This window comes from Euprymna scolopes, chromosome 38 (genome assembly GCF_053919585.1).
Source record: "Euprymna scolopes isolate OS-2025 chromosome 38, ASM5391958v1, whole genome shotgun sequence".
Taxonomy (NCBI): Eukaryota; Metazoa; Mollusca; class Cephalopoda; order Sepiida; family Sepiolidae; genus Euprymna; species Euprymna scolopes.
The window spans coordinates 54,588,126-54,604,317 of NC_136519.1; positions in this window are offsets into that span (position 1 = coordinate 54,588,126).

Genomic DNA, 16,192 nt, shown 5'->3' on the forward strand with positions numbered 1-16,192 from the left:
TGTTGCATCCCTATGTTTGTTTTACAAATATTTTAATTAATGTAATGTTATCTGATGAACTTATGGTACGTGTTCTCTCAATGTAAATACCACTGATTAACCCAACAAACAGCAAAATCCCACGCCTTCACTATGGCAGTCATCTAATGTCAGAGACCCTTCTACTCTGAAAGTTTCTTCCCTCAAACTACTAGACTATGGAATTCCCTCCCTGTATCCTGCCTCCCTGACTGTATTAACATACAGAAGTTTAAGTTTAATGTGGACAGGCATCTTGCTGCTCAACTTCATATTTAGTGTTCATGTAGGCACCGCTTCAGTGACAATTTGCCTTGTTTGGGGTGGATATGGGTAAAAGAAAAATAATTTGCAAGAAACTGTTGTATTTAGTGTGCATCCAAGTTTGCACAGAAAGCAGTGTTGCACATATACAGTGATGTGCTAATCGGTTGTGTGTCATTGCAAGAGCCTGGGCTTGTCTATTTATGACAAGCAAATCACAACCCACTAGCACGCAAGGGATTGCATGCACATAAGAGAAAATAGATCATTTTATCATGTAACTGCTACAGTTCCATCCAAAGTGCCATTTTGGAGGGAAGTTGGATATCTCTCACTTAAAAAAATGACCTTGTGTTTAACTAAATAAGGACTTGGTATCATATCCACTGTAGCAGAAACAAATAGAACTCTTTTTCTTGTGCGTCAGTGCCTCTCCTGACTGTGCGATATGGCACATATTGATCAATCAGAGGCATAGCGCTGGGACCTTCCTTACCCCCTAAGGAACTCTAACTGCTTCCGTTCCGGACGAGAAAAACTCCTCCTTTTTTCTTTTCCAGCCAGATGCCAAAGAGAGCGAACCTGTTTCCTCACTCTCTCTCTCTGCCTACACCAGTATCAACGATTCCCACTTGGGAATAACTACCGGGCAAAGGCAGACAAGTTTTATCCGAGTTATATCTTTTTTGGCATCTTACCCTGACTCGCTTCAATAAACCTTTTCCTTGTTAAGGTTTACGAAGTTGTTTGTTCGTTTATTCAGTAGCTTGTGTTGAATAATTTATTTTATTAGGGAGTGCCCGAAAAGCACTAACTCAACTCCCTAAACCACTTTCTGTGGGAAGAAAGGTAAATATTTTTTTTTTTTTTCAGGCTAAAATCTCTTGTCGTCTGAGAGAAGAGAACTCCTTCTCAACTGGGCATTTTTTTTCTTGTTTTAATTCAAAGTGCTATTTTTATGACAGCTGGGTATCCCTATATTAAACCCATAGACTAGTTCTTCCTGGTGCTGGTAACGGGGAGGTGATGTGATAAATAGAAACAGACAAAAGGCTGTTGTTACTGTTATATTAAAGGCTGATAGGCGGCAAAAAGAAAGTCCGCACTTGTAACTTTTTCAAAAACTGCAAATTTAAGCTAAATTTAATGTAACTGTTTAAACAACCTATACCTCATTTGATTGGCCTTTTATTCTTCTATAAATTTACCTGTTCATATTTGACTTTTAATTAAAATATTCTAGTGTTCACGTCAATTTAAAAGAATAACTTCAAATTGAGGAGGCAAAAAGAAAGTCCGCACAATGGAAAAGTGTTATTCAAATGTAACTTTAGAACATTAATGCAACATAAATACAATAGGAACACGATGAACTAGTTAATATTTAGTAGAATAGCCCTTCTGCAATTTGACAGCAAGCAATCTTTTTGGAATTCCTTGAATTAGACTGCAGCAATAAAAAATACACAATTAAACCCGGATTTCCAACTTCTAACGTCTAATGTCTCCTTCTCTAACATCAGTGGTCTACGTTTTAAACTTCCAGAGGTTGAAACCCAATTACAGGGAACTAAACCAGACATATTATTTCTAAGCGAAATTGGCATTGGACAGACTATTTCCCTAGGTGAGTTCGTAATTAAAGGATACTCTATTTTAATTTCCAAATATGACCCCCAAGATCGCCATGGGCATGGAATGTGTGCCTATATAAAGGATGGCTTGCCATGTGGTAGGGACATCTCCAGAGAAGATCCTAACTGACCCTATATGTGCTTCCGGATTGCACTTGCTCAAACTACTGCATTTATATTTGCTCTCTATCGCCCCCACAACAGCAGAGTTACTATCTTTAAAAGCATATCTGAGAAAATTGACCATGTCCTATCTGCTTATCCTTCACTCAAATAAGACCAATGATGAGGGGAGGTTCTGTCATGATTTCTCCATTGCTTATGACCTCACTCAGATTGTTCACAAACTCACCCATGTGCCCGATACTGACGGCCAGTATGCAACTGTGTTCAGCTTCCGTTCTGTCTCATCTGGGATCTTCTGATCACTCTGTTGTATCAGTTAAAATAAAAATGAAATGTAATAAGCCCCCAGATGTACCTCTCCATTGTACAGTATATCGATTCTCTATGGCTGACTGGGATAGCTTCCACACATTTATATCAGATCTACCTCTGCATTCCATGTTTAAAAAGCATGTATCCTCTATAGTATCAGAGCTGACAGAATGGTTAATTATAGGTATAGACCGTTTCATACCCTCGAAAAAATTCCAACAAAAACCTAACAGTCAGCCATGGTTCTCTCCTGAATGTGCTGCTGCTATTGCGCACAGAATCACCTTTTCCATTGTTTCCAATGTACTAGATGTACTGAGACTAAAGTCGCTTTCAGGACTGCCAGCAGCCACTGTAAAAAAGTAATAAAGAACGCAAGAGAGTTGTATGCTCAGTTCGTCAAGTCCAAAGTAGCTGAGTAGTGGCTTGCTTCCCACCAGTTTTGGCAAATAGCAAACAGAATCCTGAACAGAAGCGCGTGTTCTATACCAACTCTCATAAATGGACCAGAGGTAATCTTGTCAGCATCAGACAAAGCCAAACTCTTTGCCAAGAACTTTGCAGCTAATTCTACTCTTTGCGACCAAGGCCGCCAACCTCCAATATTTCCTCCTGTATCAGAAGACACGCTATGTGATATACAAATATCTGTATGTGATGTTGCCAAGCTAATCAAAAACCTTGATTCCAGCCCTGATGGTATTCCAATTATAGTACTCAAAAGACTTCACCCAGAACTAGTGGCCATCCTTACAAAACTGTTTAAACGTCTTAAGGAGAATTGCTTCCCATCACCCTGGAAAATCTCATCAGTATGCCCTATATTTAAGAATTCAGGTGATCGCTCATCTGCCTCACAGTACAGGGCAATAAGTCTCCTGTGCGTCATAAATAAGTTGCTGGAATCTGTGTTAAATAGAGAAGTAATCAACCATCTCAGCAAAAATAACGTTACTGACACGCAATATGGTTTCCGTTCTGCTAGATCTACAGCAGATGTGCTTACAGTTATATCTTAGGGTTAACGAATCTCTCAACGGAGACTACCTTTCTAGGGCAATTGCTCTTGAGATATCAAAGTTCTCTCTGATTCTCTCACCTCTGATCTTGAGCAAGTGGTTCAATGGGGAAAGAGGTGGCTTGTTACTTTTAATGCATCTAAAACCAAGCTTTTATCTTTACATCATCAACGCTTTGATCCCCATCTGGTATCAATTGAAATGAATGGCTCTCGTCTTGAGGAGGCCTCATGTTTTGACAAGCTTCTGGGCTTAACCTTTACTCCTGATCTTAAATGAAACACATACATTAAATCCGTTGTCAAGGCCGCTGGAAAAATGGTGGGATCCTTCTATCGATCCAGTAGATATCTCACTGCTGATGCAATTCTCTATCTATATAAGAGCCAGGTACGTCCAAGGATGGAGTACTGTTGCCACATTTGGGCAGGAGCTGCTAGAAAGGACTTAGCCTGTCTTGATAGAGTGCAAAATAGACTTCATAGCCTCGTAGGGGATATCCTTTTCTCTTCCCTGCAACCTCTTTCTCACAGAAGAGATGTTGTGAGTTTTTCTCTGCCTTATCGTTATTTTCATGGAAAGTGCTCGGCTGAGCTCCAATTTATGGTCCCCCCTCACCAAACTTTCACAAGAAACACTCGTCTAGCAGAAAACACTATCACTAATTTCCCCCATTCTTTATCTATGCCTAAACCTAAACTTAGATTCCATGAGCAAGGCTTCTTTCTTAGAACTGCATGCCTGTGAATTTGTCTTCCATTTTCCTGCTTTCCAGCTGACTTCAATATGGTTGTCTTCAAGTCTAACGTAAACAAGTTTTTGATGAGCCGTTCCATATAAGTTAAGAAACTTACCAAATCTCAATTACTAACGATTACTATTTCTACTGTACACTCTTTAACCCTTATGCTCGAGTGACCTCTTCGCCTTGATAAGTGGTGATGCCTATGTAAAAAAAAAAAAAAAAGCAATACTCCGGGGAAACGGCATCCCACTTTTCTTTAATTTTTGTCCAAAGTTCTTCCAAATTTGAAATTTTATCCTTGCATAGCTGTTGGTTGATGTAATGTTGTATGTTTTCAATAGGATTGAGGTTTGGAGATTGTGCAGACCAATCCAAACACAGAATATCGTGCTCTTCCAAGAACCTCTTGACATTGCCATCTGTGTGAATAGGAGCATTATCCTGCATGAAATGGGATTATTATCCAAATTCCGACCAAAGTAGGGTACAAAATGCTGAGTCAACATATTAATGTACTTGATCGAATTAATTCGACCTTGCAAGCGAACTATAGGCTCTGGACCATTGGTACTAATAATGCTCTACACCAAAACTGAACCTCCACTACCTTGCAGCATTGAAACTGAGCACCTAGGATTAAATTCTTCGTCTTTCCTCCGACGGACGTACTGCCTACCATCACTACCTAGCCTATTGAACTTGCTTCCGTCGCTAAAAAGCACTTTTGACTAATATGTAGAGTCATGATCTTCATTGCATCTGACGAAGTTCAGACGGCGCTTTCTGTTCCTTACAGAAATCATTGGCTTGTGTCTTGCAACATATCCACACAAATTAAATTCCTTTAATCTGTTCTTGACAGTAGAAAGAGAGAACTTTTTAACAAGATTGCACTGTTGTTGGATTTGGGGAGCCATTTCAAATCTTTCTTAGGCTGAAGATCTTGATAGCATTGTCTTCCTTGTTAGAAGTAACTCTAGTACGACCAGATTTAGGGACATCATGAACACTGCCGGTGTTTTGGTGCTTTTGCACAGTTTTTCGTATGGTTTTCTCATCACATTTCAATCTGCGGCCGATTTCTTGATTGGATAAACCAGAAAGGTGGAAATTAATGAGCTCATGACGATTACTAAGAGAAAGTCGTGGCATACGGACTAAATGTTATGTTGTATAACCTGGAAGAACAACAACTATGATTAGAGATGCTTTGTTGCCTGTTGGTAGATATTTTAAACGGATTTAGGGCGATAATTTAAGCTGATTTTAAGTGAATTTGTTGCTGCAGACTTTCTTTTTGCCTCCTCAATTTGAAGTTAATTCTTTTAAATTGGCGTGAACACTAGAATATTTCAATTAAAAGTAAAATATGAACAGGTAAAATTATAGAGGAATAAAAGGCGAATTAAATGAGGAATAGGTTGTTTAAACAGTTACATTAAATTTAGCTTAAATTTACAGTTTTTTAAACTGCACTTTCTTTTTGCCAGCACTGTACCTGTTTAAGGAAAAATGGATCTACCGAGAGATTATAACTCTAGTTACATGTAAAATTGGTTAGAAATTCATGACAGTTGTGGCTTTAAAATTATGATGTGTACTTCTGTATACTCAGACAAAACGTTTTTTCTGTTTTCCAGGACAACTGCCGATTGATAGTGACATGGATATTCAGCATCACTTGTGCCTATACAAGTGCATTTAAAATCAGCATACCACCACTGAACTATTGTTTCTGATGGAGAAGAATCCAAAACATATATCATGCCATTGCTTTGATTGAACAGTATTTCTTCCACCAGAAAGCAATTATTTATCAGCACATGTGATTCAGATTTGTCCATTGTTTTAAAAAATTTGCGACAGTAGTTTTACCTAAATAAGTATAATTTGTAAACTAATAACCCAATTGGGCTCAAATTTTGACGTGTGCCATTTGAAGGTTAGTAGGGGGATAACAAAAGGAACACCAGTTGCTAAGACACCAGTAGGTGAGACACAGATAGCAGGAATGTGAAAACATGTTTCCTCCATGGTTGATCAAATCCCATGTAGGAGAATGTAAGATGACGCTGTCCAACCTCATATGGTAGAAACCACCCACAAGAGCACATAAATCATCTTATTATATATCACTAGCCTGGGTGCCTGGCGTTGCCTGGGTATTTGGAGGTGCGTGTTGAGAAAAAAGTGGTAGTAGGCAGGCAGGCTTGAACCCGTAACGTGAAGGAGAAAAAGAAGGTTAAAAAAAACAAAACGTGATGTCTTTGTTGTTGCATCTATTGCCAAACTGGAAGTGCCATAGGTTTAAATTAAGGCTAGACAATCGAAAAGAGGGGATGACTTTCGAAAATATCAGTGGAAAAAAAAAGAAAAGTTCTCAGTTGAGGGTGAAGGAATTAATGTTTTTAGCCAATTTTTTATATTTGTCGTCCGAAAGGTTGAGCTTCAAAACGATACCAATCTTGTGAAAATCTGTTGCTTCTGTCAAAAGTTTTAGGCAGACATACAAACATACATACATACTTACATATATTTAAACAGACAGATGAGATTTATCATATACTAGCGGGGGGTACCTGGTGTTGCCTGGGTGTTTAGAGGTGTGTGCTCGGGCAGGGGGAGGGGGTAATCAAAACATAAGAATAAGCGAAGTAAATATTTTTAAATATTAAATATTAAATTATTAAATATTTTATATAAAAAAATGTTAAAACTTAAAAAAATCAAAAGAAAACACCAAAAAAAACTAACGTAAGGCAAACGAACGATGTTAAATGTAAAAATCGGAAAAACAAAATAAGTGGTGACCACCTTGTAAAAAAAAAAAAAGAAAACAGAAAAACGAACGTTAAAACTTCTTTAAAAAATCTGAAAAATAAAAACAAAAAAACATAGAATGTGAAAAATGGCTTAAATAACCCAGTTTCAATATTAAACCTTGAAAAATAGAAAAAAAGAAAAAGAAAAAAAAAGACATCTCACACCACAATTTGAACCCACAACCATTAGATAATGAGGCTGCGCTCTAATTAACTGAGCTAAGACGACATTGACAAAATAAGGTCGTTTTTTTATATTTAAACTAAATCATGTTCCGGCGTCATTTGCGCATGCGTAGAAGCAAATTTGTCATGAGAGGACGGTTTTTGCTGACCCCTTCCTGTAGAAAACTGATGATTTTAGGATGAAGGAATTAACGTTTTTGGCCAATTTTTCGATATTTGTCGGGCGAAGGATCCAGCTTTAAAATGATATCAATCTCGTGAAAATCCATGACTCGTGTCGAAAGTTTTTGCGCGACATACAAACACACATACAAACATACATACATACATACATACATACATACATACATACATTTTCGCTTTTATATATATAGACTAACAGGGGTGCTTGGTGTTGCCCGGGTGTAAAAGAAAAAAAAACTTTGGTAGGTAGGTAGGCTCAAACCCGAATCGTTGAGGCAAATAACCTGGCAACTTACCACAATGCTACACGGGCAGAGAAGTGAGGAAGGGTGTAATTAAACATTTAAAAAAGCAGGTGGTTAAACGAACGTAAACGTGAGGTTTTCTAGGTCAAACATCATGCCAAAGTAGTAGAGAAAATGAAATCACAGCGCAAATTTTGTAACATAATAAAAGATTCAGACAACTTTGTTTCGTAAATCAGACATATATCTAGACAGGTACAAAATCTAGACAGTATTTAAAAAGTTGTAAGATTTTGTGACCCCTCCGACGCCCCCCGCCCAAAGCCTTTGGCGGACATACAAAAAAAAGATGCACATGCACACAAACACACATACATTTTCGCTTTCATATTATAGACTAGCGGGGATGCCTGGCATTGCCTGGGTGTTTGGAAAAGCAACAGTATCAGTATCAGAACTAGCGCCCATACTTACAAAACTGTTTAAACGTTGTCTTAAGGAGAATTGCTTCCCATCACCCTGGAAAATCTCATTAGTATGCCCTGCATTTAAGAATTCAGGCGATCGTCCATCCCCTCTCAGTACAGGCCAATAATCTCCCGTGCGTCATGAGTAAGTTGCTGGAATCTGTGTTAAATAGAGAAGTAATCAACCATCTCAGCAAAAATAAACCTTTTTAGTGACACACAATATGGTTTCCGTTCTGCTAGATCTACAGCAGATGTGCTTACAGTTATATCTCATAGGATTAGCGAATCTCTCGACAGAGGCAACCTTTTTAGGGCAATTGCTCTTGACATATATAAGGCCTTTGATAGGCTATGGCATAAAGGTTTACTTCATAAGATCTCCAGCTATACCATAGTTTGAAATGTCTTCTCAATTATTAAATCATTTCTCTCTGATAGGTCCATAAGAGTAGTTGTTGATGGGAAAAAATCAGAAACTCACAGTATTAATGCTGGAGTTCCTCAGGGGTCCATCCTGGGCCCAACTCTTTTCCTGATCTACATTAATGATCTTCCAAATCATATCCTTACATCATTCGTAGACATTTTTGCTGATGACACTACCATCTATGGTAGCACATCTAAGACAGTAAACGACCAAGTTCTCTCCGATTCTCTCTCCTCTGATCTTGATCACGTTGTACAATGGGGAAAGGAGTGGCTGGTTACTTTTAATGCATCTAAAACCAAGCTTCTATCTTTACATCATCAACGTTCTGATCCCCATCTGGCATCAATTAAAATGAATGGCTCTCGTCTTGGGGAGGTCTCAAGTTTTGACAGGCTTCTGGGCTTGACTTTTACTCCTGATCTTAAATGGAATACGTATATCAAATCTGTTGCCAAGGCCTCTGGAAAAATCGTGGGATCCTTCTATCGATCCAGTAGATATCTCACTTCTGATGCAATTCTCTATCTATATAAGAGCCAGATACGTCCAAGGATGGAATACTGTTGCCACATATGGGCAGGAGCTGCTAGAAAAGACTTGTCCTACCTTGATAGAGTTCAAAATAGACTTTGTGGCCTGGTGGGAGATGTCCTTTTCTCTTTGTTGCAACCTCTATCTCACAGAAGAGATGTTGCGAGTTTGTCTCTGCCTTATCGTTATTTTCATAGAAAGTGTTCGACTGAGTTTCAATCTATGGTTCTCCCTTGCCAAACTTTCACAAGAAACACTCGTCTAGCTGAAAACACTATCAATAATTCCCTCCACTCTTTATCTGTGCCTAAACCTAAACATAGATTCCATGATCAAAGCTTCTTTCTTAGAACTGCACGCCTGTGGAATTGTCTTCTGTTTTCCTGCTTTCCAGCTGTCTATAATATGGTTGTCTTCAAGTCCAATGTGAACAAGTTTCTGATGAGCCGTTCCACTTTAGTTAACAAATTTACCGAACTTTCATTACATCGATTACTATATTGTCCTTTTGACTGCTGTACACTCTTTAACCCTTATCCTTGAGTGGCCTATCGGCCTTGATAAGTGGTGACGCCTATGTAAAAAAAAAAAGGAAAAAAAGGCCGGCTCAAACCCGTGACATGAAGGTGGAAAAGAAAGTGAAAAAAAAGCTGAGATCTTACTGCTATGCTAAGATACGACAGGAAGTGTAAAGCATTCAAATTTATCGATGTCAATCAAAAAGTTGACTTGAAGTGAATAAATTAAGAAACACGCAGGTGCAGAAATGTTGGGGAAAACCAGCTCCCCCCCCAAGAAGGGGGGGGGGCTCTCCAAATGAATAGCAATTGCTTGATATGAAGGGTTTCCCCAACATTGATCAGAGCTAATTGCCTTTCTGGAGGTCGCGGCCGAAAAGCCAGGCAGCCTACTTTGCTCCGATTAGTTTTGCTTTTATACGAAAAAGACGAACAAACATGCCAAAGGACGAAATAGAGGGAATTTTAAAAAAGTTGATCAAAATAGATGTAGAGACGACGTCTGCAAATCGTAGATGTTATAATCCAAAAGTATTAGCGATTAATTTACAATTAATTTCAACTCCAAACGTATTTACTTATAATGTACTATTAATCTCAAAACCAAAATGATTAGCGATTAATTTACAATTAGTTTTAACTCCAAACGTATTTACTAATAATGTACTATTAATCTAAAAACCAAAAGTATTAGCGATTAATTTACAATTAATTTCAACTCCAAACGTATTTACTTATAATGTACTATTAATCTCAAAACCAAAATGATTAGCGATTAATTTACAATTAGTTTTAACTCCAAACGTATTTACTAATAATGTACTATTAATCTAAAAACCAAAAGTATTAGCGATTAATTTACAATTAATTTCAACTCCAAACTTATTTACTAATAATGTACTATTAATCTCAAACCCATAGGGAGTATATAAAAAGTTCTCTAAAATAGTAATCTTCTTGAGAACCCCTCCTCCCAAAAAAGCCTTTCACAGACATACAAAAACGCATACACCACCTTTGCCTTTGCCCAGGTGTTTGGTGGTGTACAAGAAAAGAAAAAAATGTTTTGGTAGGTTTTAACCCGAACCCTTGAGGCGAAGGCACAAAAGAAAGCCTGACCACAACGCTCAGAAGGCAAAGAAGTGAGAATAACTGAAATTAAAAGGTTAAAAAAGCAGGTGCTTAAATGAACGTCAACGTCTGCTTTTCTAGGTCAAACATCATGCCATAGAGAAATGAAATCACAACACAATTTTGTATTTTGTAACATGAAAGTCGCTCAAATAAAAGATAGAGATGACCTCGTTTTGTAAATTGGAGATATTATAATCCAGGGAGTATATAAAAAGTTCTAAGAAATAGTAACTCCCGCCCTTCCCCCCCCCACCGAAAAAAGCCTTTGCCGGTGACATGCAAAAAAAATGTACACACACACACACACACACACACACACACACACACACACACACACACACACACACACACACGAACACACACATACAATGTCATGTCCATTTCTCTAGCTTTTGGATTTTTTAATGAAAGTTTCTAACTTTGCATCAGCTTACTACTTTCACATACAAGTGTTAATTTTGGAGCATGCAATGATGTTCATTGGTTGAGAAATATTTTGAGTTCACACGTCTATGTTAAAAGTTCTTTGCTTTGGGAAGTGAGGAGAAAAGCGAATTCCAACAAAGCAGAGAAAGAAAGGGTGTTGTAATTAGAACCATTTGCTTTTCATCCATACCTTGGAGCATGGTCAGAGAGCACTGAAAAAGATTTTGAAATGAGAGAAGCACTGGCATGGAGTGCATGTCACAAATTGAGGAAGATATGGTCATTCACTTTGAAAAGTTGGAAGTAAGTCTCTTTGTTGCCACAGTAGAAACAGTCCTTCTCTATGGTGCTGAGGCATAGACTCTTACAGATGCGCTGAAGAAGAGACTGGATGGCTGTTACACACGAATGCTCAGAATGGCCCTCAATACATCATGGAGGAGCCACGCAGCAAACCAGCAGCTTTATGATTACCTACCACCAGTATCACTGAAAGTACAGCAGAGAAGGATGAGAGTAGCTGGTCACTGCATGAGACACAGTGAAGAGAAAGCCAGCAAGCTAGTTCTCTGGAAATTACCTACATTGACAACCTGCTACAGGACACAGGGTTGGAAAGTGTTCGGAACCTGTAAACTGTCATGCGAGATCAAGAGAACTGGAGAAGTCATGTAGATTCAGTGGTGAAGCATCCTGAAAGACGACGGAGATGAGATGATGATTCTTTTTATCGTTCATAGGAATCACTTGATGATTGAGTAGCCACATCACTAAATATTACTTTCTGGGTTCTAATTGCAAAACTAGCAGTAATTCAAAAATGTTCTTAGTATGAATATATTAGTAAGTATATCTTCATCTCAACCAAGTTTTGTGTATTTCTTTTCTTTTTCTCTACTTGGGAATCACCACTTATTAAGGCCAGAAGGCCAATCGAGAATAAGAGTTAATGAATATAAGGTGGTAGTGTAGTAATTATTAATGGTGAAAATTCGGTAGAATTTGATTATTTATGTGGACGGCTCAACAAGAATTTGCTTACATTGGATTTGAAGCTTAACATGTTGTATTCAATCAGGAAGCAGACCAGCAGAACAAAGTTCCACAGGTGAGCTGTTCTGGAAAAGAAGCTTTGCTAATAGAATTTGCATTTAGATTTAGTCACAGATAAATAGTGGAGGAAAAGGTATATAGTGGTTGTAGCTAGTTGAGTGTTTTTTGTGAAAGTTTGGCAAGGGGAACGATAGAGTGGAGTTTAATCAAGAACTTGCCATGATAATAATGACAGGTTGCAACGTCTCTTCTGTGGGAAAGAGTTTGCAGGAAGGGTATCACCTACTAGGTTTCAAAAGCCGGTTTGAAATACTATCAAGGCTGGATAGGGCCCACTGAGCAGCTCCTACCCAAATGTGGCAACAATACTCCATTTTAGGATGTACCTGGCTCTTATACACATAGAGGATTACATCAGCAGTGAGATACCTACTGGAGCGGTAGAGTGATCCAACCAACAGAAGTTGAACTCTGAATGAGTGAAGTAGCATAGAATCAATGCATAATTCTCCTCTTTAAAAAAAAAAAAAAAAACGAAAATGGCAGATGATGTGCTCTCTGGACTTGGTAGATAATCACCTGGGGATGGTGTCTTGATAAAAGCATTGATCCTCATCACATCACTGGGTTAACACTAGGAAAGACATCCGGTCTATAAAAATCTTGCTTTAAATAAGAAAATGACTATCATAGAAAGGCAATATAATTTAAATATTGGAAACTGCATGAAAAGTCTGGTGAGGAGTTTCTTGGGTTGTGTCCAAGAAACTCATTGGAGAAATTAAATCTGATAGAATGATTGTGGGAAAGAATTGTGGGAAAGAATTGTGGGAAAGATATGGATTGGATTAGAAATGACAAGTGAACAGGTGGTATTCATTTTTTTTGTTTTTTTTGCAGACTGTTATTCTCATCTTCATAGTTGTTGCTGTTTCATCATGTTTCGACAAATTTATCCTCTGGCCTTCTTCAGGTGGTTAACTGTGATGAGATAGGAATGCTAAGTCTTGTAACTGTATTCCCAGTAATTATTGCCTTCCATAGTTGTTGTTGTCTCACCACGTTTTGGCTAACTAGTCCTCTGGCCTGCTTTTGGTAGGATTGAAACTGCTATCTTCAAACAATGTTCACCTGGAACCATAGAGATTCAATGCCTTTATCCACTGCGCCACGGGCTCTGAAGATTAGTTGGTGGTGAAACAACAACTATGAAGATGAGGATTATAGTCCGCAAAATAAAAAACTGAATACTTAAATTATGAAGCCTCATCTCAAAAGATTCCAAAACATAAAATATGAAATAATATATGAACAGATGGTGTCGGCATTTTTATCACAAAGAAATGTGTAGATAAAGTTAATCGTGAAAGTGAATCATAATGATGAAATTGGTGACTAGTGAGAAAATTTTCACAGCTATATTTGTTTATCAACTTATATATATATATAATTTTTCTATAGCCGGGGATAGAACATCCTAGCAGATGCCAGACATTTGCCCACTATCTCATAAATTCCAACCAAGAGATCTTTTAAAGATTCATTTCAGTGAAGAAACTCTGCTCATGGTATTTTCGTTTAGTTTTGGGCACAGATAGCAAGCGAAAAGAGTTGTTTGGGGTTATTTCAGCTATGCGAGTATATGTTGCGAACGTTTTACGGGAAGAGACCATAGATAGGAGCTCAGTCAAGCAGCGAGATTTTTGCACACAGTTTTTTACCATAACAGTTTTTACCATGACAGTTTTTTTATCATAACAGTTTTTACCATAACAGTTTTTTTCCCTAACAGTTTTTTTTATCATAACAGTTTGTTTTACCATAACAGTTTTTTTACCATAACAGGTTTTTCCATAACAGTTTTTTACCATAACAGTTTTTTACCATAACAGATTTTTTTTTACCATAACAGTTTTTTACCATAACAGTTTTTTTACCATAACAGTTTTTTACCATAACAGTATCGATAAAGCAGAGATAGACTCTCAACATCTCATTGAAAAAGAGGAAGTAAGAACGTAAAAAGGTCGTTGTTTACTAAATTTCGAAGATAGTCCTGCATCCTGTCAAGGCATGAAATGGTGCTCTTGGCACATGTGGCAACAGTAATCTAACTTAGGACGTATTTGATTCTTGTACAGGAAGAGGATTGCATATGGAGTGAGGAGGTGGGGCGCAGCTTTATTCAGGCATAAAATATGCTTAAATATGATATTTTCAGATTTCGTATATATTATTAAAGATTCGGGATTTCAAAAGTGCATTGGATAAAGAGTTCAACATAGACGACCAAATACAGGTTCCCTTTATTTGGATTTGAAACCAACAGCACCGATGTTGATCTAATCTGTAACACACACACACACACACACACACACACACACAGTATATATATTATATTTTGTTGATTTTTTTTAAATGATAAATACAGTTAAATATCATCTTCGCTTCAAAGCTCGTTTTATTTAGAAAGTCGCCCATATTTTATTTGGATATAGATAAATAATATTTATTTATTTATTTAGTACTTTTTCAAACAGTAATCTCCGCACATGCATATTTCAAGGTTGCTACCTCTCATCAGAGTAGCTCGACTGTGTCTCTGTAGAAATCAAACCCCAAACTCTGTGTATTATAGTCCAGCACGTTTAACTATTATGCCACGAAATCCTAAACAATGTTTACTGTTTATTTTTATCGTTTACAAACTTATATAGATTTCCTTGTTAATTTTTTAAACTACAAATCCGGTTAAGTATATATACACGTACTAATCTCATTTGAGCTTTTGAAAAACTGTTAACATCGTCGATCTTTACCAGCTCCAGCTTGTTTTTGATTGCCATATTTTTGTCTGTGTCTCTTTTCTTAGTTGTAAGACAGATATCACCTACATCAGCTCCTGCAACAACATATTGAACACACAAAACAAAACTTTAAATTGTCGATTAGAAAGTGATATTTTGCTTGAATTAGCATTTAAAGTATATTAATAAAGTATAATAAGTATTTAGTGTTTGGTCCATTTTTCCTCATAAATCAAAGGAAAATATTAATTTTCAAGTGAACCTTTCTTGTATCAAAGAATGATGTAAAATAAAAACAAGTGAAGCATCCTACATGGTCCCCTTGGATTTATTTTATGTAATGAACATTCTGTTGCACTTTTTTAAAAAAATTATTGAAAATTTTATATCTATATCATTAATTGCTAGATGAAAGATGTTTTTAAATTGCAACAAAATGTACATTACATAAACTAAATCCAAGTAATTTTTTGATTCAATTTAAATTAAATTTTTATAACTTACTTTGTAAAATTTATAAAAGTGCATTTTGAAGATAAATAAATTTCAAATTGAATCTTGTACCTTTAATTTTAAAGCCTATAGTAAAAACATTTTGTTTAACAATTTTCATGCCTTGGATGAAATGCTTTTCTAACTTGTATCTTATCTTTTTAAGATTATATTTTAAAACTCTCCTTCTCTCTATTTCAGCGTGCATTTCTCCTCACACCACAACTCATTTTTGCAACCCCCTCTTTGTATTATTGCAGGTCTGAATATTCTCTATGTTTCAGTTTGTATTTCTCCTCACACCACAACTCATTTTTGCAACCCCCTCTTTGTATTATTACAGGTCTGAATATTCTCTCTGTTTCAGTTTGCATTTCTCCTCACACCACAACTAATTTTTTGCAACCCCCTCTTTGTAATACAGGTCTGAATAATAAAAAAATCAGAATTTTTTTAACAAAAACTTACAAATAACTTTTTCAGATTAAATTTTTTTAAACTTCTTTCGGAATAGAAAATCTTAAAAATTTGATAAGGAACATATTTCATATAGGTTTCATTAACAAATATTCAGTACATAACGAGAAAAATAGAGATGAAAATGTCAAAAGGATTGTATAACTGGTTACGGTCAATAATAGTCCTCGCCAGCAAAAGTCTTTGTTATTGTTATTCTATTATTATTATTATTTAAAACATTTTGTGTCCTGCTCTTTCGTGTAAGGACTAATATAAAAATCAGTTAGTTACAACTTTTCAGAAAGTTTTATAAAAATC